At 42.1% G+C, this 26,475-nt stretch overlaps 1 protein-coding gene across 4 annotated transcripts in view; it reads left to right on the forward strand.

The window, feature by feature from the left end:
• OSBPL1A (oxysterol binding protein like 1A) overlaps positions 1-26,475 on the forward strand; it is a 242,449-nt gene that overhangs the window by 126,795 nt on the left and 89,179 nt on the right. Inside the window, exon 1 of one of the 4 annotated variants that reach the window (XM_010335491.3) lies at positions 1,583-2,204. The exons of 2 other annotated variants lie outside the window; for them this stretch is intronic. The gene's annotated coding sequence lies outside the window, so the exon portion shown is untranslated. Of the gene's footprint in view, positions 1-1,582; positions 2,205-26,475 lie in introns of those variants that run through there. One more of the 4 variants, XM_074383666.1, reaches the window with a different exon arrangement.

Below are 26,475 nucleotides of genomic sequence, written 5' to 3' on the forward strand. Positions count from 1 at the left end.
CCATTGCTGTTCTGTGAGATAAATTCTCAAGCTTGCTCTGCTGGGTGACTGTGACCATTTCCTCATCCAGGCTCCACCCTTCAAAACTAGGTGAGGTATCCCTGCTGCTCCGTGAGTTCCTTGCTGTCAGAGCATTTATCATATTGTATAATTTTATGTTCACAAACTGGAGCTCCCTAAGGAAGCAACTGTATGGTAGTTATTTTTGTAGCTTGGTACTTGGCATGTGGTAGATGGTGAATAAATATTTGAATGAATGAATAATGAATGTACAAAGGGAAAAATTCAGGCTTTTGGATCAGACCAATCTGGATCTAAACTCTGCTACCTCAACCTTAAGCAAATCAATATATGTTTAGGAATTCTGCTTCCAAATCTGAAATTGAGCATATGTATGTGTCATTTTATGTGAGGTGCTTCAGTACAGTACCTGGTACATTTAGAGGCTCTGAACATTGCCTTTTAAAATAAGAAGGTAATTTGTTGTTCATTGTTTTGCTACCTAGGACTACTTTTATAAACTGAATTCATTCTCTAATTTTCAGGGCCTAGGGAGAGATTCTGTAGCAGGGACTCCTCTTTCCATATGTGGTTTTTCCAAATACAGTAACAGTTATTACTTAGAGTGAAAAAAGAGAAAGAAACGGATTTTTCAAAGACGCCATGATGCTGGGCATGGTGGCTCATGCCCCTAATCCCAGCACTTTGGGAGGCTGGGACGGGCGGATTGGTTGATGCCAGGAGTTGGAGACCAGGGTGATAGCAAAGTCCCATCTCTACTAAAAATACAAAAAATTAGCCGGGCGTGGTGGCGCAGGCCTGTAATCCCAGCTACTCAGGAGGCTGAGGTATGAGAATCGCTTGAACACAGGAGGTGGAGGTTGCAGTGAGCTGAGATTGAGCCCTGCGCTCCTGCCTGGGAGACAGAGCAAGACTCTGTCTCCAAATAAATAAATAAAAATAAAAACAAAGATGCCATGAAACCTCATTGACGTTCATTCCCAATTTTCCCAGCATGGCCTGGAATGGTCTTTAACACATTCTAGGTCTGTAGAACAATTACAGCTACCACCGATGACAGTGGGACTTAAAGTACCTAGGATCTTGTGAAAGAAGTATTTAATTTTGTCAGTTTTTACTCTGAACTCCCTAAAATATGAGGACAGACTTATACACTTTAGTAAGATGAAAGGTTTAAAACATGTTGGAACAAAGATTTTTTCCCCCTCCATCAGAATGTTATAGTTAACCATACATTTCATTAACCTGAACATCGCACAGAAGTGTGGTATTTGGGTGGTGGGTTTTCCTGCCCTCTGAACCTTTGCCCCTCAAGCTTGGCTGGAATAATTTTATGTAAGTAGGTTTCATGGTAGTAGGGTTAATACCGTTGTTTTCCTCGTTGCTCAGTGTCCCAACTATAAACAACTATGTGAAGACGGCCTTTCAGTCTTGGTTTTGGAACCCTAAACGCGAACGCTTCAGCATAAGCCTGAGTAAGTGACAGGCAGGACTGGAGAGAAGATTCCTTTGCTTTCCAGAGTTTCCCGATGGGCGGGCTGGCAAAAAGAAAAAAAAAGTTGCCAGGGCCGGTGTCTCCAGGAGAGGGCCGAGCGCACAGCCGCTCTAGGACCTCGCAGGCGCCTCGCCGCGGCGCTCGCGCAGAGCCCGGGGAGCAGTCCGGGACCTCTCCACTCCGAGGGCGGTGCAGGCTTCCCTGGCTGTCCCTACCTGCGCCTCCGCCCGCCAGCGGCGCCGGGGAAGGGGAGGAGCGGCCCGGACGCCGCCAGCCGCGCGCAGGGAGCCGCCCGCCGCAGGCCTCGCCGCCGCGTGCCCGCGCTCTCCCCGCGAGCCCCGGAGGGCGGGTCTGCGGCCGAGCCAGCGGCGGCCGAGGGGCTGCGCGGACCTCTGCGGCCCGGGCCGGCGGGCGGGCGCGGCGGGGGAGTCCTGGGCCGCTGGCGGGCCCCACCTCTGCCCGACCTCGCTGGGGGAGGCGGGCGCTACTGCCCAGCCGGAGCCAGGGGTGGGCCGCGCGAAGGTGACTTAGGGAGACCTTGCGGGCCGCCCTGGGTCGCGCCTCCGGGATCGGCTCGGCTCGACTCGACTGGAGGGGAGGAGGAGGAGCAGGCCGGGAGCATTCGCGCTGGAGCTAGCGAGGAGCGCTGGGTGGAGCGCGCCAGCCGGGGTCCGCGGATCTGGCCCAGGTGGGTGGGTGTATTTGCAGCTCGGCGGCTTTGCGGGGCAGCCTGGGGCCACGGAGGATGCCGAGGGAGGGAGCGGGGAGGGCGGCCAGACTTGATCCAGGGATGTGAGTAGATCTAAGAATAGTTGGACGTGTGTGTGCAGAGCGGGGTGCAGCCGCGGGCGTGTGGGGAGGGGCGCACCAGCCGGGAGACCCGGCGCTCTTCCCAGCACGGGTCTCCCTGCCGTGGGGTTCCTGCAGGAAGAGCCCCTGGGGAAAAAGCCCCTGGACCGCTGTGTTTTTTAGTTGAATATTAGTATTAGGTCAAGTAGGGCTGGAGTGGGAGGAGTAAGACAGTGAAAGACATTATTGTCCTAAATAACCTTCCAAGTTAGTGATTTTTCGCATGGTTCTGCTCCGGCTGACATTGAGATGAACTTACCAGCCGCTGTTTAGAGGCCGATGAAATTCCAAGAATACGAGAAGTGCCGAGCGGATTAAGGAGAGAAAGGGAAATTCTATTTGTGTTGGGGAATGGGGAGGAGGCTTTTAACTTTAATGTTTTGATTAAGGATTTTTGATTACTCACAGGCTTTCTTTGTAGCCTAAACCAGTGGGGAATCACGTTTCCTAGCATTCAGAGCATGTGGCTAGTTGTTTTGTGCCTTCTGTTGTGCTGGATTTTTCTGGGTTTGGAGAGAGGGTGGTAAGGAGAGGAAGATGCCAGGGAAGAGCTTAGTACAGCTTTTCTGAGTTATTAAGGCTCTTAAAAGTTTCTTAATTTTAATTAGGTTCAAAGACTGAATTAAGGCATTGCTTAGCAGGAATCTTTTTCGAGAGAGAAAAATGCTTAAAATGCGTGTTGGTGGAATAATGTGTAGGCTGGAATACGGGGTGTGGTGGAGGGGTGTCTCAATGTAAACTTGCTTTCCATTTTGAGGACACACCGAAGTTAATCTCCCCTCCAAATCACGTTTGATTTTTTAGCTCCTAAGTTGATGTCTTTGGCAAGGTAACTCAATTTCTGTTTAGCATGTAATTAATCTGAGTATAAAGACCAGGTAGGTATTTCAGCCTCTGTCCCAGTGCTACTTTTGCTAGACGAATTTTAAAAGAACTTGTGTCAATCTGAATATCGTTGTTGGACTGTAGTCTCACCTCTTTAGAAACCCTTTAAAGGTTAAATTGAGGAGGTTGTATTGACGGTGAAGGTGACCCATATAATTTCTTTACCCCCAGTTTTGTGCCCTGCAAAACGGGGGGAAGTAAAAAAGCCTGTTAGGTTTTCCATATTAAAGCAAAGGTCTTACTAATATTCAAAGTAGTTTATAAATAGTTCGAGCATGTTTTAAATATTGTGCATAACTGAGAAAATATGCAACATCATAATCTAAGCTCTATGTACAGTTTTTGACATTTATCATTTACATTCTTTATACAAAGGTTGGTTAAACTTACTACTTCTGTCATTCAAATATGTGAGTTTATCAGCTTTCTGAGGATTATAACCAATATTTTAATTAAGCTAATATAAATTTAGAATTGTGATTCGGTCCACATTATTCAACAGATATTCCTAAAATTTTCAGTTTATTTTATATAGAGTCCAGAGATATAGTTACAAATTAATTTTGGAAGCAGCTAGCACGTAAGTTATAAATGAAATGAAGTTTATGTGAACTGAAGCTGGATTTCATTGTGATAACTTTTGGGGAATTTTTGAACAAAAATTTGTAAGATTCATAATGCTAATTATAAAACCTTACATAAGGTTTTAATTAGCATGGTGTGTGTGTGTGCACGCGCGTGCGTGTGTGTGTGAGGTTGACATGCTTGATGTGACTAAAGATCTATCCTGATAAGTTTTTGTATCTCACAATGATACCAAGACTGTAATCTGCATGTGATTGTGTTTGTCTTATTCCCTACCATGTTCCCAATGCAGAATGCAGTGCCTGGCTTGTACGCTGATGAATTTTGCGTGAGTTATATAGGCAGAAATAATTTGCCTTTCACTTTAACTTCAGAGTCTTAAGGGTGTAACCCTTATGCATTTTTATAATGGACCATAGAGGATTTGATGTCTATTACTGTCTGTGACTTGTTTTTTTTTGAGTTATTTGATAAATACTTATAGATTGTTTACCTTATAAGAGACTGCTAGACCAGTCTGTCTTCATCAAACTACATGACAAATCTATTTAGTCACCTGACTCCTGTATAAGTCAGGTGACTAAATAGATTCTTACAGAAGATACAACATCTCCAGAAGCAACAGAAGAGGGTAAATTTTAGCAAATCGCTTATTAAGACTGGAATGGAGGGAAAGAATAAAGAGACAGTCCAGTCTAAAAGCTAGATGCAGGGTCCTTTTGAAGGACTTTGTAAAGTATGCTTATAGAGTTCAAAATCTTGGGCAGTTGGAGTTTCCGAAAGATTTTAATCAGATTTAATGAGATTTGCCCCTTATGAGAAGGATTAGAGAGGAGCACTGGCCTGCAAACAGGACAACCAGGTGCAGGAACTCAAGAGAGATAATCAGGGACTGAACCAAGTTAGTGCCTGGAGAAGGAGGTTGGAGAGCAGAGAGATGCTTCAGAAACACATGACATGGCTAGGAGCTGGTACTGCAGGGAATGTGGGGAATGAAGGTGGAGCCATAGGTGACACCCAGGATTATGGCACAAATCACACTGATTAGAAGGTGATTAAGGCAGGGAATTGAGGGAATGTGGAAAGATGAGTTGCCTTTGGACATGCCGATGTTCAAGTAAGGTTATTCTTAGGTGTCTGATAAAAATTTGGGAATCATTAGCATTTGGAGTCCCGTAAGTAAACATGGTAATTGAGGTCAAAGGCATGAATAATCTCACCTAGGAGAAGACACTTGGACAAGTTTGAAATAAAAAGATTGAATCTGACACTTGAAAGACAAGTGGAAGAAAGGGAGCTAGTGGAGATGTCTGGGAAAAGTCTCCCAGAGAGGCGGGAGGAGCTACCACAGGGGAGGTCAAGGGAGACAAGCCACCCAGAGGACGGGTAAGAACTGAAGCATGCCCGTTGTATTTGGTAGCCAGGTGGTCATTAGAATCTTTTTTTTTTTTTCATTAAAAAACAAAATGAGATACATTTGCAAAACATGTAGGTTTGTTACATAGGTATACATGTGCCATGGTGGTTGGTCATTGAAATGTTTGATGACAGAAGTTTTGTAAGTTTCACATAGTGCCAGGTGCAGTGGCTCACATTTGTAATCCCAGCACGTTGGGAGGCTGAAGCAGGTGGGTCTCCTTAGCTCAGGAGATTGTGAGCTCAGGTGGATCTCCTGAGGGTAGGCAATTGTGAGCTCAGGTGGATCTCCTTAGCTCAGGAGATTATGAGCTCAGGTGGGTCTCCTGAGGGTAGGCAATTGTGGCTCAGGTGGATCTCCTTAGCTCAGGAGATTGTGAGCTCAGGTGGATCTCCTGAGCTCAGCATTGGCAGCATGGCAAAACTCTGTCTCTACCAAAAAATCAGAAAAAATTAGCTGGGTGTGATGGTGTGCACCTGTGGTCCCAGCTACTTGGGCGGCTAAGGTGGGAGGATCACTTGGGCCTGGGAAGGGGAGGTTGTAGTGGGCTGAGATTGCACCACTGCACTCCAGCCTGTGTGACAAAGTGAGACCCAGTCTTAAAAATAAACACAAAACAGGGAAGCTTGACATAGAAGAAGCCAGATTGCAGTGTGCAAAGGATTAGTAAATGCGAGGGGAGTGAGGAAACAAATGATGAAGATAGATTTTGTAGACATTCATAATCTGTGAATGAATGTAATTTTATTCCTTTCTTTCCATTCTTATACCTTTCATTTCTTTTCGTTATTCTTAATTTATTGGCTAGGGCCTTCAGGGCAATGTTGAATAGAAGCTGAGATGGTGGGAATTCATGTTCATCCCTGATGTCTTTTTTAAAAAGGCATACCTCTAACTTCTAAAGATTCACTGTTATGAATGGTAGTTAACAAATATGATTTACTAGATTTAAAGTTTCCTTTCATTCTTATATTGTTGAATTTTTTTTTTAATCACTTAAGGGGTGTTGAGTTTTATCAGATGTTCTTTGGTGTCTATTTAAAGGGTTGTATGGTTTATTAAATTTGTTAAGCTGGTAAATGATGTATTTGGACTTTTTCTAGTGATAAGCCAGCCATCCTTGTCTACTTGGAATAAACCTAATTTGGTTATGATGTATTATCTTTGACATTCTAGTCAATTTGGTTTCCTTTGGATTTTAGTATCTATTTTAGTACGTATGTTTATAAGTAAGACTGACTTGTAATTTTCTTTTTTTGTGCTGTCCTCATCAGGGTTTAACATCAAGGTTATACTGACCTCATAAAGTGAATTTAGGAGTATTCCCTCTTTTGCTGTTTTGTATAAAATTGAAGTGATCTGTTCCTTGAAAATTTAGAACTTTCTTATAAGAACATCTTATCTTTGTGAAGTTTTTTTTTAAACTACTAACTACATGTATTTAATATTTCTAGGATTATTTTAGTTTTTTATTTCTTTTTGGGTCAGTTTTGACAAGTTATATATTTTTAGGAATTCTTTACATTTAAGTTTTGAAATGTATTATAAATGTATTCATAATTTTCTTTCTTTTTTTAAAACAGGTTGGCTCTGTAATTATATATCTTCCCTAAACTTTTTTCATTTTCGTTTTTCTAATCCTGACTTGGATGTCTCCAAATAAATTTCTTTTCATATGAATCTAAGTCCCTCCCTGTAAGTCTCATTAAAGCTTTTTTTGATTACTTTTCAAAAAACGGTCTTTAGTTTCTTATCTATTGCATCTTTTTTAAAATTAAATTTTCAATTATCTGTATCAGTTTTTTGAGTTTATTTTTTCCTTTAGATCTATGCATTTATTATCTTTTATCTTTTGAACATGGATAATTCAAAATTTTTCTTTTCCGGATTTCGAGGTGGATATTTTGTAGTTCTAGTATTTTGTAATTTCACGAATGTATCACTGTTAACTTTAGCCAGTGCTTTATTTTATAGACTCTAATAATGTATTTTTGTAGACTCCATCTTTCTAGCCTGAAGACTGCTTACGAATGGAGTCTAGGTACTATACCCCTAACGTTTAAAACACCTAAAATGTATGGAAGGTTTGAATGACTTCCAGATTTTTTTTTTCTTAGCCACCTCGTCCTGTTTCCACTGCTTGACATTTCAATTTCTTTCCCTCACCTGCTGCTCACCTTCTTCTTTTTCCCTCATACTTTCTTTTCTATCTTTGAGTGTTAGAAGAATGATCCTCATTCCCTTGTTCCCTTTTCCACCTTTTTTCTTTCTCCCTTGTTTTCTCTGTCCTGCACTTTGAGGATTTTTCCATCGTCTGCTCAACATATTCGTCACCCCCTTTCCTTCTCAGAACCTTGGCCCCAACACCAAAGAGAAACAAGCCAGGATAACGTGTCTCTGGTTTTCTTTAGATGCTCAAAGGTTCACCATTGTTTACCTCACGATCTTTGTTATTCTTTATGCAGTCCAGTTGAAGACAGAGCCAGGGAGAGGGTGGGAAAGCCAGGGAAGAAGGCATAAATGATGGAACACAAGCCTGCTGTTATGTAGGGTCCGCATGCACGGGTTTCAGTAGCAGACACCCCTTTCTTGCTCTTTGACGGTGGGCAACTTACTCCAAGTTTTTCTGTGTAACACAGAGTCGTTAACACAGACCCTTTCTTTCTATGTCACAGGTTGCTCTGACATTCAGATGCAATAAGGGGAAACTCATCAGTTTCCATGCTTTATTCTCACGAAAGTATCTTAAAGGGAACTTGTGCACAATTCAGGGAGAGAAAGGGAGCAGAACTGGTTTGTGGCATGGTGTGTTGGATGAGAGGAACCCCGATGGGAAGCAGTAGGTGGTGATGGAAATAACAAGAAGCACCGTGGTTATGCTCAGTGGTCAACAGAGATGCAGGGGAGGTGTCTTTCTCCTGGGAGAGGGGAGCTCATAACCGCCCAGGCTGCGGACACGAACACACTGTTACATACAGTGGCAGGGGAGAGGCTGTGCCCTGGGGACATCACCTGTTATTTTGCCTAATTATTTGCTACATTGAGGACACTGGGCCTTTTTTGAGTTTACAGGAGAAATCAGCCCTCACAGTAATGTTTCTGTGAGGGAGATTTTCTTGTTGTTTTTCTGGGTTCTGAACAGTTTGATTAGAAATGATTTGTGACTGTATAATTCTTAGTAAAATTTCTTTTTGTCCTCCTCCTTTTCTCTTTTCTTTTCTTTCTGATGGAATATCGCTCTGTTGCCCAGGCTGGAGTACAATGACATGATCTCATCTCACCGGAACCTCTGCCTCCCAGGTGCAAGCGATTCTCCTGCCTCAGCCTTAAGTACCTGGGATTCGTGGCGCACACCACCATGCCCAGCTAATTTTTGTATCTTTAGTAGAGATAGGGTTTCATCATGTTGTCCAGGCTGGTGACAAACTCCTGACCTCAGGTGATCCACCCGCCATGGCCTCCCAAAGTGCTGGGATTACAGGCATGAGCCACCACACCCAGCCAAAATTTCTTACTTGTGTTAGAAATTATTTAGTTTTGAATATTTTATTTATTTGTGTTATTTGTGTGAAGGTTTAGTTGTTTAAAATCGCAAAATCACAGAATTGTTCTTAGATTGTAGAACATCTGGTCTGGAAGTCTTCAAAGGTTTTACTGGCAGTGGAGGCAGATGTGGATACCATATACAAGACCAATGAAAGTAAAGCACCTGTTCGTCCACTGTAGCACCTCCACAGAACCATTTGAAAATGGTCTGTTCTTTATTTTACAGAGGAAGCTAGGACCAGGAGGAGAGTGTCATTTACTTGCCTAAGCTTACGTAGCTAGCTAGGAGTGGCCAAAACTCAGAGCTAAATCCAGGATTCTGCTTCCAAATTTAGTACCAAAGAACAGGAAAATTCTTTAGACAGCCCAAGCAGATGTGGTCATCTATATAAGCTACTTTCTTAATTTGACCAAGGGATGCCAAATTTAGAAGTAAGATAAGCAGATGGCCAAGAATATTGAAATGTCCTCCGATTTTGCACAGAATACCTGTGTTCCAGGTTTTCAACAGGAAATTGCTTTCCGTCTTTTTGTGAAGATTTTGCTTGGTTGAAGTCGCATTTGGGGAAAACATAGAAGTAACCTATTTCCTAAGGTTCCTCATTTTAATGTTAAGTTGAACTGTCAGAATGCTGTAGCTTGGACTGTTTTGACTGAATTGTAAGTTGGAATTATGCCCTCAATTTTTTGTTGAAAGGCATTTCAAAAATTATTAGCCTTAATGACATGGTTATTTTGCCCTCTAATACTTGTATTCCCCTTTATATAGTCCTGGATAAGAAATTAGAGCCAAGGGCAAAGAGGGAGTTTATTTTCTCTAAGGGACAGTTGGTGGTTTTTTTTTTTTTTTTTTCCTGGTGGACAATTAAAAGGGCATAATTGATTGTATTTCTCTTTCTGTTTTGGCCTTAAGAGAATTCAAAGCCTGATTTGTGGTTCATCCACAGTTTCTGTGTAGGCTTCATCAATGGTAAGTCCTGCCTCAATCCCAATTGGGAACTGTTCTGTATTTTCATAGTCTCAAAGTTTGGCAATCACTAAATTACAACATTCTCTTGTGAATTAATTCAATATGATTGTACCCCAGGGCGCATTCACATATGCTGATTACATTTTGGGATTTTTTTCTGCAAGTAGTATTAAGTAAATAGTTCCTAAAATGTTAGGAATAGGTCGGATGCAGTGGCTCACGCGTGTAATCCCAACACCTTGGGAGGTGGAGGTGGGAGGATTACTTGAGGTCAGGAGTTTGAGACCAGCCTGGCCAACATGGTAAAACTCCATCACTACTAAAAATACAAAATTAGCTAGGCATGGTGGCATGCACCTGTAGTCCCAGCTATTCGGGAGGCTGAGGCAGGAGAATCTCTTGAACCTGGGAGGTGGAGGTTGTGGTGAGCATCATGTCACCGCACTCCAGGTGGGATGACAGAGTGAGACTCCATTTCAAAGAAAAGATGTTGGAAATATATTGTTACCTTATGCTGTGGTTTTATTTTGTGTCAAGAATATATACATTTTGAAAGTGACTTCGTTATAGATAATGTCAAGGACCCAAGTAAAAATACGTGGCAAATATTGCAATGGAAGGGAACACCCTTAACCATTTTTAAGGGTGTTCAATGGCAAACCTCACAAGATTGTGGGTGGAGAGGATTATATGAGCTGATACACCATGTATTTAGCATAGCACCTGGCATAAAGTAAACATATGTACTGACAACACTTGGGAAGCACTGCGTTAACAAATTTGCAGTGTTTTCTTCAGATAGACATATAACCTAAGTTGTGATTCCACACATTTTAATTTTTTACCCCAGTTTGAGAACCAGGAAACACTTGTCAAAGCAGAATAAAATATCAAAATTCTAAAAAAGCAAAGTGATTGTCTTTCTGGGCATAACAATATTTACCATATACAGAAAGCTATTTTCAAAGACAAAGCTGAAGTCATGTAAAAAGTAAGAGTTGGAAATCATAAAACAAGTGTACAGTGGAATAGTCCTTCGTAAAAAGGACAGAACTGCTTATAGTTCCAACAATATGGATGAATCTGAAGAACGTTATACCAGTAAAAGAAGCCAGATACAAAAAGAGTACACATCTTGCATGATTCCATTTATTCAAAGCTCAAAACCAGACAAACCTAAACCATGGTTATGGAAGTCAGAGCAGTGGTTGCCTGGTGGGCGAGTGACTGAACTTGGGGGAGAGAGGTAATGGAAATATTCTGTATCTTGATGGTGGTGCTAGTTACATGGGGTATATATTTATAAAAACTTAATGAATCATACACTTAAAATGGAGATATATATAATTCAAATAAAGTTCATTTAGACAATTAGTTGCTATGGTGTTACTTCTGTTACATATGTTTCTAGTTATTTTCATCAGCAAAACTATCAATTGCAGAGCCCCTGAATAACTTCTGAAAATAAGATTTGTGTTTAGATTATGATTAAACGTCCCTGCTTTTAAGAATGATTATTTACCTCTGGTGGCATATCTCAAAAACAAAAACCTATTTATTTTGAGGATATGTAAAACATACAAAACTGTGGCAAGTGATTATGTAAGAGTAAGCTATTTTTAGGTAGAAGCTTTGCAACCATGATGAGACAGGATTGTGCTTAAATTCTCAGATTGGGCTCCCATACCAGACTTCTGAGAAAGTCATGTGTTCTGCAGTATTTAAGAGGACTTTGCAAACATTGTTTTGCATCTGATGCATTGCAAATCTGATACAAAATACAAAATTTGAGGATGTAAATATCAGTTCCTATGTAAGCATATTTTAAAATATTTTGCTAATTATAGAATTATGAGCTATATATGGAAGATACACAGGAGTATACAAAAAGCTATTTTAGAGCATATAGAGAAGAATATAAAAACCACGTCCCAGCAACCACCAGCAGGATTTTGGTGTGTCTTAGCTTATTCATATGGGTGTGCAAACGCAAATACAATGCACATCGCTGTTTAGTATCTTACATCATTTTCAGTAATAGCAGAGTAAGTATTTTTCTTTGAAAAGCAGCTATTCTTTGAAATCTTTTTTTTTTTAACATTTTTGTCACCCAGGCTGGAGTGCCAGGGGCATGATCTTGGCTCACTGCAGAGATCTCAGCTCACTGCAGCCTCAACTTCCCTGGGTCAGATGATGTCCCAACTCAGCCTCATAGCTGGGACCATAGGCATGTGCCACCACACTGGCTCATTTTTGTATTTTTTGTAGAGATAGGGTTTTGCCATGTTGCCCAGGCTGGTCTCAAACTCCTGGGCTCAAGTAATCTGCCCATCTCAGCCTCCCAGAGTGCTGGGATGACAGAGACATTGTGTCCAGCCCAAAAATATTTTTAAGACTGCATATGAAATGTATTATTGTAACTTCCATTGTCAGTACATGAGTGATCTTTTTACTATGCACTTCCTATTGATAAATGCTATTGTTTTTATAGCTTTATTGAGGTATAATAGACGTGCAGTAGACTCCACATATTTAAACTGTTGTTGAATGAGTTTTGACATGTGCTTACACTAGTGAAACGGTCACCACAATCAAGATAAGGAATACTTCTGTTCCTTCCAGCAGTTCCTTACTGCCTCTTTGTAATTTTATTCTTTCTTCCACACCTGTCTACAGGCAGATATTGGTCAGCTTTTTATCACTAGACATTGGTAGGAATTTTCTAAAATTTTGTAGTAATGGAATCATATCGTGCGTACTTTTTGGGGTACGTTCTCCCTGCTTTAACTCAGCATAGTTATTTTGTGGTTCATCCATGTTGTTGAATGTATCAATAGTTAACTCCTTTTTCTTGCTAAACAACACTTCATTTTGTGGCTGTACCCCAGTTTATCCATTCACCTGTTGATGGATATTTAGGTTGTTTCCAATTTGGGGGTATTATAAATAAAGCTATGAGTATTTGTTTATACAAGTATTTGTGTAGACATATGCTTTTATTTTTCTTATGTAAATGCCTAGTAGAATGATCAGGTTATATGATAAATCCATGTTTGTCTTTGAGTTTTGTTTTTGTTTTTGTTTTTTGTTTTTTTTTTGCGGCAGAGTCTTGCTCTGTTGCCAGGCTGGAGTGCAGTGGCGTGATCTTGGCTCACTGCAATCTCCACCTCCCGGGTTCAAGTGATTCCCCTGCCTCAGCCTCCCTAGTAGCTGGGACTACAGGCATGCACCACCACCCGGCTAATTTTTTGTATTTTTAGTAGAGATGGGTTTCACCATGTTGGCCAGGATGGTCTTGATCTCCTGACCTCGTGATCCACCCGCCTCAGCCTCCCAAGGTGCTGGGATTCCAGGTGTGAGCCACCGCCCCTGGCCTTTTTGAGGTTTTTTTTTTTTTTTTTTTTTTTTTTTAACTTTGGAAAAAATGAGAGAGAATTCACCTAACATCAAACTCACTCTTTTGAGCATACAATTCAGTGACTTTTAATACATTCACAGCATGCAATTATCACCGCTGTCTTCTTCCAAAACATTTTCATCATGCCAAAGGGAATCTTATGCCTATTAAACACTCTCTGCCCATCTGGTACCCCATCCCCAGTCACTGAAAACCACTAATCTGCTTCTAAACATTTCATGTAAATGGAATTATACAATATGTGAGCTTCCATGTCTGGTTTTCTCTCTTAGCCTAACGTTTTCAAGGTTCATGTGCATTGTAGCACGTATAAGCACTTTACTTTTGATGGCTAAGAAGTATGGTATGTGTATGTCACATTGTATCTGTTCGTCCATTTATGGCCATTTGGGTTGTTTCTACCTTTTGGCTGTTAGAAATAGTGATGCTGTGAATGTTTTTACAAGTATTTGAGCATTTATATTCAATTCTTTTGGGTATATACCTAAGAGTAGGATTCCTGGGTTATATGATGTTTCCATGTTTAATATTTTAAAGAGCCACCATACTGTTTTCCACAGTGGCTGCTACATTTTACATTCCCATCAACAATATACAAAGTTCCACTTTCCCCACATCCTGTGGACACTTTATTTTCTTTTTTTTTTTTTAAAAATAGCCATTCTAGTAGGTGCGAAGCAGTGTCTCATTGTGGTTATGATTTGCATTCACCTGTTGGCTTGTCTGTTTTGGAGAAATGTCTGAGTCCATTGCCCGTGTTTTAATTGGATGGTTTGTCTTCGTATCGTCTAGTGTAGAATTCTTTATGTCATTGTGTATATGTTCTAGATTTTAGACCCTTGTTAGATATATGATTTGTAAATATTTCCTTCTATTCCCTAGGTTGTCTTTTTACTTTGTTGATCGTGTTCCTTTATGCAGCAAAGTTTTAAATTTTTGTTGTTTCTGCCTTTGATACATGTTTTTTTTTTTTAACTAAATGGAGATTTCTCTAAATTACTTTTTATCCAAAAGCCCTATCAGAATAGTCTGTGGTACTTTATAAAAACATTACGTGGCTGGTTGTGGTCTCTCACGCCTGTAATTCCAGCACTTTGGGAGGCCGAGGTGGGTGGACCACAAGGTCAGGAGTTTGAGACCAGCCTAACCAACATAGTGAAACCCCATCTCTGCTAAAAATACAAAAATTAACTGGGCATGGTGGTATGCACCTGTAATCCCAGCTACTCAGGAGGCTGAAGCAGGAGAATCCCTTGAACCCAGGAGGGGGAGGTTGCCATGAGCCGAGATCATACCACTGCCCTCTACTCTGGATGACAGAGCAAGACTTCGTCTCAAAAAACAAACAAACAAATTACATGTATCAATACATTACCATCTAACAAGCAAAAACCCCCAAACCCAGTAATATTAGCCTAAATTAGAGATTTATATTTCTTTCACTGTAAAGATGAGAGGCAGGCAGGCTGGGCCTGTATGGCAGTTTCAGGTGTTAGGGACTGTTCCCATTTTCAAATTGTAGTCAGCAGGAAGGAGGAAGGGGCAGAAAAGGGGTATACCCTTCCCTTTAATTAGATCTGGTATCCCCTGCACAATATTTCCGTTCTTCTTGGTCAGAACTTAGTCATATGGCTATAGCTGACAGAGTGACTGAGAAATATGGCCTTTTAGCTGGAGGGCAAAAGGTAAAACTTGGGGCTCTTACTAATGACAAAAGGGAGAATAGATACTGGGAGAAATTAGCAGTCTTTGTCGCACAGATCCCGATTAAGTCGAACATGCTCCAAGGGACCATTCCAGGTACTAGGATACAACTGTGCACAAATATTTAATACAGAGTTAAAAAGATGTAATTTTAAAAATAGACTTTTAAAAATTACAGAATTTTAACAAGTAGAACAAGTAGATTGATTTAGAATTTAATATATTGGCAATATATTTGATATATACCACTGTGAGGCAATTTAGCGTTCCGTTCTTTTTTTAATTCTTAATTTTTGTGAGTACAGAGCAGTTTTATACATTTAAGGGTCATGTGAGATATTTTGATGCAGGTAAACAATGCATAATAATCACATGGAAAGTGGGATAGCCATTCCCTCAAGCATTTATCCTTTGTCTTACAAACAATCTGAAGTGTACAATTACATTATTTTTACTGTAGTCGCCTTGTTGTGCTATCAAATATTAGATATTATTCATTCTTTCTATTTTTTTTTTTTTTTATCCATTGACCATCTCCATATTCCCCCCACCCTGCCCCACTACACTTCTCAACCTCTGGTAACCAGCCGCCTCCTCTCTATCTCCGTGTATTCAATTGTTTTGATTTGTAATTCCCACAAGTAAGTGAGAACATGCAATGTCTGTCTTTCCGTACCTGGCTGATTTCACTTAACATAATGATGACGTCCAGTTCCATCCATGTTGTTGCAAATGACAGGATCTTGTTCTTTTTTTTTGTGACTGAATAGTACTCCATTGCGTGTAAGCACCACATTTTCTTTATCCATCCGTTGATGGACATGTAGGATGCTTCCAAATCTTGGCTATTGTGAACAGTGCCACAGCAAACATGGGAGTGCAGATATCTCTTCTGTATACTGATTTCCCTTTTTTGGGAATATACCTAGCAATGGGATTGCTGGGTCATATATGGTAGCTCTATGTTTAGTTTTAGTTTTTTGAGAAACCTCTAAACTGTTCTCCGTGGTGGTTGTGCTAATTTTACATTCTCACCAACAGTGTACAAGTGTTCCCCTTTCTTCACATCCTCACCAGCATTTGTTATTTGCTGTGTTTTGGATATAAGCCATTTTAACTGAGAGGAAATGAGATCTCATTGTAGTTTGATTTACATTTCTCTAATCAGTGATGTTGAGCGCCTTTTCATATGTCTGTTTTCCATTCGTATGTCTTCTTTTGAGAAATGTCTATTCAAACATTTGGCTCCTGTTTTTTTTTTTTTTTTTTTTTTTTTTTTTTGAGACGGAGTTTCGCTCTTGTTACCCAGGCTGGAGTGCAATGGCGCTATCTCGGCTCACCGCAACCTCCGCCTCCTGGGTTCAGGCAATTCTCCTGCCTCAGCCTCCTGAGTAGCTGGGATTACAGGCACGCGCCACCATGCCCAGCTAATTTTTTGCACTTTTAGTAGAGACGGGGTTTCACCATGTTGACCAGGATGGTCTCGATCTCTCGACCTCGTGATCCACCCGCCTCGGCCTCCCAAAGTGTGGCTCCTGTTTTAATAACATTATTAGATTTTTTTCCTATACAGTTGTTTGAGCTACTTATATAGTCTGGTTACCCTTGCCAGATGGGTAGTTTGGAAATATTTTCTGTCATTTTTGTGGGTTGTCTCTTTACTTTGGAGATTGTATCCTTTGCTGTGCAAAAGCTTTTTAAACATTTTTAGCAAATGTCATTCTGTTTGTCCATTTTTTCTTTGGTTGTCTGTGCTTGTGGCGTATTACTAAGAAATATTTGCCTAGACCAATGTCCTGGCAAGTCTCTCCAGTGTTTCCTTGTAGTAGTTTCATAGTCTGAGGGCTTAAATTTAAGTCCTTAACCCATCCTGATGTGAGTTTTGGATATGGCAGGAAATAGAGGTCTCGTTTCTTTCTTTTGCATAGAGATAATCCAGTTTTTCCAGTATCATTTATTGAAGAGACTGTCTTTTCTCCAATATATGTTCTTGGTACCTTTGCCAAAAATTGGCTCACTGTGAGTGTGAGGATGTGTTTCTGGGTTCTCTATTCTGTACCATTGGTCTGTGTATCTGTTTTTATGCTGGTACCATGCTGTTTTGGTCACTGTAGCTCTGTAGTATAATTTGAAGTCAGTTAATGTGATTTCTCCAGTTTAGTTCTTTTTGCTCAGGATACTTTTGGATATTTTGGGTCTTCTGTGATCCACATAAATTCTAGAATGGTTTTTTCTATTTCTGTGAAGAATGTGATTGGCATTTTGATAAGGATAGCATTGAATCTGTAGATTGCTTTGAGTAGTATGGACATTTTAGCAGTATTTATTTTTCCAGTCCATGAACTTGGAATATCTTTCCTTTTTTTTTTTTTTTTTCATCCTTTTTGGTTTCTTTCGTCAATGTTTTGTAGTTTTCACCATAGAGATATTTCATTTCTTTGGTTAACTTAATTCCTAGGTATTTCATTTTATGTGTGACTATTCTAAATGGGATTACTTTTTAAGTTTCTTTTTCAGATTATTCACTGTTAGCATATAGAAATGCTACTGATTTTTGTGTGTTGATTTTGTATCCTGCAACTTTACTGAATTTGTTTATCAGCTCTAATAGTTTTTTTGGTGGAACCTGTAAGTTTTTCCAAATAAAAGATCATATAATCTGCAAACAAGGATAATTTGACTTCTTCCTTTCCAATTTGGATACTCTTTATTTCTTTCTATTGTCTGATTGCTTTAGTTAGGACTAACAGTACTATATTATATAATAAATAGTAGTGAAACTGAACATTTGTTGTGTTCCATATCTTAAAGGAAAGGCTTTCAGTTTTTCCTCATTCAGTATGATACTAGCTGTGGGTCTATCATATGGCTTCTATTATTTTGAGGTATGTTCCTTCTATACCCAGTTTTTTTTAGGGTTTTATCATTTAGGGATGTTGAATTTTATCAAACATGTTTTCAGCATCAGTTGAAATCATATGTTTTTTCCATCAGTTCTGTTGATACAATGTATCACACTGATTGATTTGCATATGTTGCATCATCCTTGCATCCCTGGAATAAATCTCACTGGTTATGACGAATGATATTTTTAACATATTGTCAAATTCAGTTTGCTAGTATTTTATCAAGCATTTAGGCATCAGTATTCATCAAAGAATGAATATTGGCCTGTAGTTTTCTTTTTGTGATGTGTCTTTGGTTTTGATAACATGTGAATCCCAAAAGTCCGAGATAGGTCTCAGTTAATTTAGAAAGTTTTGCCAGGCGTGGTGGCTCCTACCTGTAATCTCAGCACTTTTGGAGGCCAAGGCAGGTGAATCACTTGAGGCCAGGAGTTCAAGACCAGCCTGGCCACCATGGCAAAACCCCACCTCTACTAAAAATACAAAAATCAACCAGGCAAGATGGTGCATGCCTGTAATCCCAGCTACTTGGGAGGCTGAGGCCAGAGAATCACTTGAACCTGAGAGGCAGAGGTTGCATTGAGCGGAGAGTGCACTACTGCACTTCAGCCTGGGTGACAAAGTGAGACTCTGTCTCAAAAAAAATTTTTTTTTGTTTAGAAAGTTTATTTTGCCAAGGTTGAGGATCTGTGCCTATGACACAGCCTCAGAAGTTCTGACAAGTTCACCTGAAGGTGGTCAGAGCACAGTTTGGTTTTATACATTTCAGGAAGACATGAAACATCAGTCAGCACATGTAAGGTGAACACTGGTTGGGTCTGGAAAGGCAGGAAGACTGGAAGCAGGGAAGAGGCTTCCAGGTCATAGGTAGATGAGAGACAAATGGTTTCATTCTTTTGAGTTTCTGATTAGCCTCTCCAAAGGAAACAATCAGATACGCATTTATCATCGTGAGCAGAGGGCACACTTTGAATAGAATGGGAGGCAGGCTGGCCCTAAGCAGTTCCCAGGTTGACTTTTCCCATTAGTTTAGTAATTTGGGGGCCCCAAGATTATTTTCCTTTCATAGCTGTAATGCAGTGAGTTTGGAAGTATTCCCTTCTCTATTTTTTGGAATAGTGTGAGTACGATTGATGATTGTTCTCCTTTAAATGTTTGGTAGAATTCTGCAGTGAAGCCTTCAGGTCCCAGGCTTTTCTTTACTGGGAGGCTTTTTGTTACAGCTTCTATCTCGACACTTGTTACTGATCTATGCAGGTTTTCAATTTCTTCATGGTTCAATCTTGCTGTAGGTTGTATATGTCTAAGAATTTATCCATTTCCTGTAGATTTTCCAATTGACTGGCACATATTTGGTTATAGTGAAGCAGGAGCAGCCACAAACAAACCTTTCAAACACCGAAGAGGAAAGGAAGTGGTGATTTATTTGGCTGGGAGGGAGCTGTGGCAGGTACAAATACCTTAACAGCCGAGTTCCTGGACAAAGTCCTTGCCCTTTTAAAGGCTTACAATTCTAGAAACTACGTCTGAAAGGGTCTTGATCCATGAAGTAGGCATGGGCTACGTGACTAGATGGGGGTTTGATCATGTTTAAGCCAAACAGTGCCTTCCGGAAAGATTCCTCCATACCACGCCTCAGATCTATAGGAGCGCAATTACGGGTGACGCCCTGTCTGCCAATCGTTATTTTTCCTATTGACATACAATGTAGAAGTCTAGGGGGAAGGGCTCTTAGAAGCTTAAGAGGATTAAGGGCCTCCTTCCTCACTCCCCACTTTGAGAATCTCTTTGAACTCTCACCTATAACATTAGTGAGAGTTGTCATTCTCATTCTCATTTTCCTGATCCTCTATTTTAGCTATTAACTTAGTAGGGCTGTTCCATTGTCCTGTTATGAGTTTAATTTCAAAAGTTGTATGCATAGGGGGTTCTGATGGATCGTAGCAGACGTCGGATTGTCCATCCCTTGGATTACACACCTTATACTGAGTATCATTATATAAGCAGGTTCCCTTCTGTGTCCCTGTACATTCATCGTAACTGTAGAACAAAAGAACGGCAGTAACTTTCCATCCTACCTCAGTTTCCTGGTGCACACACTGAGAGCATTCTCCAAAATCAGTTAATGTCCCTACTGTGTGTAAGTCCAAATTCTAAGAAGAATTAAGTCCCACGGTGAGTTTCCTCATGCTTCAGCCCTGCGTGGACCAGCCAGCTTCCAGGGTGTGGCTGGAACAAGGCTTGTTGCCCTTCTCAAGGTGATTCTGCAGTCATTGCCTGGGTCTGGTCTAGCTTCCCAAGTTTCAGCTGCTGCAGGCTTTATGCATCTGTGGTGGATCCAGGCTGGAATTCCCTTTACCTTTACAGCTGTTGGGGTGGTCAGGATCACGGTCTGGGGTCCTTTCCATCGTGACTTCAAAGGGACTGCATTCCAGTCCTTTATCCACACACAATCATCTGGTGAAAAAGGGTGAACTGGGGAGAAGAAGCTTACAGGTATCTTTCATTTACCCAGGTTGAAATATCCTGAGTGATTTTTCCTGGAGCTTGTAACTGTCGCCCTAGTTCAATCTCTCCTCACTCCCGAGGAGTTCCGGGTGTGCCTGCAGTATGGGAGGGGGGCTATGATATAAGACTTCAGAGGGGGGATATCCTGTTTTCTTTTTTCTTTTTTTTTTTTTTTGAGACAGTTTCGCTCTTGTTACCCAGGCTGGAGTGCAATGGCGCGATCTCGGCTCACCGCAACCTCCGCCTCCTGGGTTCAGGCAATTCTCCTGCCTCAGCCTCCTGAGTAGCTGGGATTGCGCCACCATGCCCAGCTAATTTTTTATATTTTTAGTAGAGACAGGGTTTCACCATGTTGACCAGGTTGGTCTCGATCTCTTGACCTCGTGATCCACCCGCCTCGGCCTCCCAAAGTGCTGGGATTACAGGCTTGAGCCACCGCGCCCGGCCTATCCTGTTTTCTTAGATGGAGTACCTCTAGTTTTGAATAACACTAAGAGAAGTGCCTGCACCCACTTTAATCCTGTTTCCTAACACGTTTTCCTTAAGGTATTCTTAATGGTCCGGTTCATCCACCCCACCTTTCCAGAACTCTGTGGTTGGTAGGCGGCGTGCAGCTTTCAAGTGATACCCGGTGCCGTTGCCATTTTCAGGACCAAATCGGCCACAAATGCTTGTCTGTTGTCTGAGCTGGTGCGCAGTGGCAGTCCAAACCCAGAGATGAGATCTGGAAGAAGCACATGGGCTACTTCATGGGCCTTTTCAGTCCTAGTCAGGAGGGCCTCTACCCACTCAGAGTATGTGCACACCAGGACTAACAAATACTTATGTCCCCCACACTTGGGCATTTCGGTGAAATTTACCTGGAGATCTTCACTCAGTCCTAGGGCTCAGGTCATAGCAGTAAGTTCAGCCGTCTGAGCCAAAGTACCCTGAGGCAGTGGCTTGGCTTCAGTGTCCAGAGTTACGACTGCATAGCCGGCACACCTATCCCCTCATGGATTAACAAAACTGCTTCCACCCACACACAATTCCCAGTCTGCTACTGTCCATGGTTGATCCTGAAGATTGGGCCTGCTGGAGTAAACTGAGTCCAATACTTCAACACAGTTGTGTTCAGCCGGGCCTTCCGATACTGTGAGCAAAGTGGCGGGGTTTAAGGTGTTGTAGACCTCAATGGTGATGTGGGGATTGTCGCATAGCAGGCTCTGGTGTTTGGATAACCTAGCATTTGTCAGCCAACGATGTCCTTAGCTATTCATTAGAATCACTACTTCGTGGGGTGCTTTGATATCTAAGTTTTGCCCCAGAGTTAGCTTCTCAGCCTCTTGTGTTAGCAGAGCAGTTGCTGCCAGGGCCCTTAAGCATGGGGGCCATCCCTCGGAAACTCCATCCAGCTGCTTGGAGAGATAAGCTCCAGGCCTGGGCCAAGGTACCACTGTTTGGTTTAGAACTCCAACTGCTGTTTTTTTCTTTTTTTTTTTTTGAGACGGAGTTTTCGCTCTTGTTACCCAGGCTGGAGTGCAATGGCGCGATCTCGGCTCACCGCAACCTCCGCCTCCTGGGTTCAGGCAGTTCTCCTATCTCAGCCTCCTGAGTAGCTGGGATTACAGGCACGCGCCACCGCGCCCAGCTAATTTTTTGCACCTTTAGTAGAGACGGGGTTTCACCATGTTGACCAGGATGGTCTCGATCTCTTGACCTCGTGATCCACCCGCCTCGGCCTCCCAAAGTGCTGGGATTACAGGCTTGAGCCACCGCGCCCGGCTTGTTTTTTTCTCTTTCTGACACATAACAGCATGAAGGGCTTTGTTAAATCAGGTAACCCCAAAGCCAGGGCTGACATAAGTTTCTCTTTCAGTTCCTGAAAGGCCTGCCACTGCTGAGATCCCCATTCAAAGGGTTCCTTGTCTCCCTGCTTACTAACTTCATAAAGGGCTTTGGTCAGTACTGCAATCACACAGAAACCCACGGCTCCCAGGACCTCTCTTATCTGCCTTCTAGTTTCGGGTCCTGCAGGTTGCAGATAACTTGTTTGCTCTCTTCTAGGCTATGTTCTCCCTGCTGGTGGGTGAACCCCAGATATCGCACTTGCTGTTGGCAAATCTGGGCTTTCTTTTTAGAGACTTTATACCCACAGTCCTCCAAGTGCTGAAGAAAGGCACCTGTTCCTTTAGCGCACCCAACTGCTGTGGGGTGTCCCAGTAAAAGGTCATTAGCATATTGGAGCAACATGCTGCCTAAGTCCTTAGCAGGAAACTCCTGGAGATCACGGGCTAGTGCCTTCCCAAAGATGGTGAGAGAGTTCTTGAACCCCTGGGGTACCCTGGTCCAGGTGTACTGGATGGTTACACCTGTTTCTGGATTTTCCCATTGAAAAACAAATAGATTCTAACTCTCTGAGGCCAGTCTAATGCTAAAGAGAGCATCCTTTAAGTCCAAGCAGGTGAACCAACTATCCTCTGCTGGCAGTAATCCCAACAGCGTGTATGGGTTGGGTACTGTTGGGTGCAAAGTCACTGTGGCCTGATTAACCAGGCGCAAGTCCTGCACCGGCCTGTCGCCTTTGGTCCCTGGTTTAGGGACAGGCAGGAGGGGGATGTTCCATGGAGACAGGGGACCTGAATGCCTTCTAGGGCTTCTTGGTGAACTGGATATTGCTTTTGCCTAACTGGCTGAGCCCCAGGCTTGACTGCAGTGAGCACAGGGGCCTGGTTGATTGCCAGTCCTGGCGGATTGTCCTCTGCCTTAGGCCTCAGGAGTCTCCATCCCTTGGCAGGTGGAGCGAGGTTTTTCCCTAGCTGCCTGCCCCTTTCCCATTAGTACCATTGTACTTCTGTACAATCCAGAAGTAGGACATACAGGATGATATTTCTACAAGTACTATGTATGTCCATGTGTAATTTCCAAATTAATTCAGATTATGGCATAATGTATTTAAACATTCAGAAGGCTTTTATATATCATGATATAAATTAAAGAATAATGTGGGCAGAGCAAGGTGGCGGAATAGAAGCTGACACCCTTTGTACCCCTTAGAAGAACGCCAAATTTTAACATATCTGCACACAGAAAAGCACCATCACAAGAACCAAAAAATCAGGTGAGCAATCACAGTACTTGGTTTCATATCTCTGAAGAAGGTATCAACGAGGGTCCAACAGATGGTCTTGAATCACCAACATCAACCCTTCCCCATCCCCTGGCAGCAGTGGTACAGCATGGAGAGTCTCTGCACTTGCAGAGTATGGCAACTGGGGGACATTACATTGATCTCAGTGCTCCCCCGTCATAGCAGAGAGCAAAGCCATGCTGAGCTCAGCCAGCATCTGCACACACAGGGAGGCTTTGGACCAGCCCCGGTCAGAGAATCACCCATCCCAGTGGCCAGAACTTGAGTTTCTTGGCAAGCTTCGCCACACGGAAATGGAAATTTTAAGTTTTTGTGGAAGTTCCTTATGTGAGAGTTATAATCAGCATTACGTGGTTCAGCTTTGCAGTTGAAGAGCAAATTGTTGTGAGATTTGCATCAAATTATTTTAAATGCCAGAGCCACTAACAAAGCATTGGAGTACATGTGTGTTGAGAATCCACTGTTGGTAGCGTGCTGCGGGAGTGCACACTACTTTTGTTTCAGAAGACGTCACGTTATCTGCTTTATAAAAGACATGTAAAAACTAAAACTTATGTGTTAAATTGTCTTCGTATATAGCACTAGTCTTCCATCGATTTTAGGAGATGTTATTTTTAAATCATTCTGACAAAAAGAAGTGTCAAATATTCTGGGTTTGTATTGATTCTTCCAAGTATCATTATCACCTTGCTTATAAAATGCTCCATTTGTTTTACAAAGTCTTTTTTCTGTTCCTCCAAGTATTTAGGGGCTCTGTCCTAGATATAGGGTTATCTCCATATTCTACCCTGATTTAAATGTCTGAAGATACAGTTTGGAAGTAATTGACCTAACAGATTGTTAGCAGAAAGTGATGTGGAACAAGCTTCATTGAGGCCATTTTACTTACAGCATGGTCAGTACATCAGAAATCAGAGACGTTCTTACCTTCTTTCCCATGGAGGAGCTTGTGTGTAGAAAGATGCAGAGGTCATTCTGAGTGCGGTTTCTTTTTCTTTGCTTGAACTAGACTGATGAAGATGACAGTGCCTGTAAGAAAGGGGCATTTTTGATGGTGGCACAAGCCAGTCACAGTCAGCTATAACCAATGGGAAATGTGTCGGGTTGATCAAGTTCGTGTGCATGAGGCTTTGTAGGGCCTTGAGACTCATTTCATTTTTAATCTCAGGATGAACTTATGTATAATGTCAAGAGACTAGAGGCTTCTTACTGTATCACATGTTGGAACCAATTAGGCTGATGACTTCTTTCTCCGTTTCCTATTCTCTGCATTCTTTATATGCTCTGAGAATGCAGAAGCAATTAGAAAACTTCGTTACACATACCTACCTATCTGAATCTGTGCATATTCACTGCATTTCTCCCGCAACTAAGGACGGATTGCCTGAGCCCTTATCAAAGGCCAACTGTATACTGGTGGATTAGATCTCCTCCCTTTTTCGGCAAAGTCGAGAACATTATTCCAGCAATTCTCCCCTCTCACTTCTGCAATCATAATCCCATTTCAGTTGAACCTTTCCTATCCATGTAAAAGCAATCTGGATTGTCTTCCACAATGAAAACTTCGCTGACCCCACAACCCCTTCCAGCAACTGCCCCACCTTTCTCCTCCTCTTCTGAGCAACAAGTATTCTTTTAAAATAATTTTATTCCTTTTTTAGTTTTTGAAATAACCTCTTGTAGGTTGGGCGTGGTGGCTTGTGCCTGTAATCCCAGCACTTTGGGAGGCCAAGGTGGGTGGAGTGCTCAAGTCCGGAGTTCAAGACCAGCCTGGGCAACATGGCAAAACCCTGTCTCTGTTAAAATACAAAAAAAATTAGCCAGGCATGGTGATGTGCACCTGTAATTTCAACTCCTCGGGAGGCTGAGGTGGGAGGATCACTTGAGCTCAGGAGGCGGAGGTTGCAGTGAACTGAGATCACGCCACTGCATTCCAGCTTGGGTGACAGAGTGAGACCGTCTCACAAACAAACACGTATCTACTGTCCAACCAAAACCTTCTTAAGAACAGGCTGGACTCATTCTGTCTTATCTCTCTTGACTCACGGTCAGGGCATCTCCCCGAGCATCCTCAGCACACCACTGAAGCTGCCCTTTCAAGTTCACTGTTGACCTCCACATCGCCAGTCCAGTGGCCTTGTCTTAGTTCTTGATCTCTCATCAGTGTTTGACAGTTCATCACTTTTTCCTTGCTTTCAGGACACCACATACAACTGCTTATCCCCCTCCCTCCCTCTTTCTCTTGCTCAAGCGCGCGTGTGCATTCTCATGTGCGCTCGCTCGCTCTCTCTCTCTCTCTCTCTCTCTCTCTCTCCCCCCCCTCTCCCTCTCTCCCCCCTCCCCCCCTCTCCCCCCTCTCCCCCCCTTCCTTCCCTCCCCCTCCCTCTCTCTCCTTCAGTCTCTCTCCTCACCACCCCCCCTACACTTTTTGTTTGTTTGTTTCCTTTGCTGGCTCTTTCTCAGAATTTCTACTAGGGCTCAGTCCATGGCTTTCTTCACATTTCTGTCTCACTTTCTCCCTTAATGATGCTATCTGGTCTTTTAATTTTATTTCTGTTTTTAAAATTTAATTTAAAAAACTTACTCGTATTTTTTGAGACAGTCCTTGTAGTTGCCCAGGCCAAAACATGGAGTCATCCTTGATTTCCCTTTTTTCTTATATCACGTAGTCTGTCAGCAAATCATTTGGACCTTCAAAATATATCCAGAATCTGACCACTTCTCAACACTTCCCTTGCTATCTCTTACCCATCTCTTATTCTGGTTATTGAATTGAAGTAGCCTCTAAAGGGATTTTCTTTTTCTTTTCTTTTTTTTTTTTTGGAGACAGAGTCTCACTCAGTTGCCCAGGAATGCAATGGTGCAGTCTTGGCTCACTGCAACCTCCATTTCCTAGGTTCAGGTGATTCTCCTGCCTCAGCCTCCCAAGTAGCTGAGATTACAGGTGTATGCCACCACACTTGCCTAATTTTTGTCTTTTTGGTAGAGACGGGGTTTCACTATGTTGGTCAGGCTGGTCTTGAACTTCCGGCTTCCAGTGA

The sequence above is a fragment of the Saimiri boliviensis genome, chromosome 13 (assembly GCF_048565385.1).
Source record: "Saimiri boliviensis isolate mSaiBol1 chromosome 13, mSaiBol1.pri, whole genome shotgun sequence".
Taxonomy (NCBI): Eukaryota; Metazoa; Chordata; class Mammalia; order Primates; family Cebidae; genus Saimiri; species Saimiri boliviensis.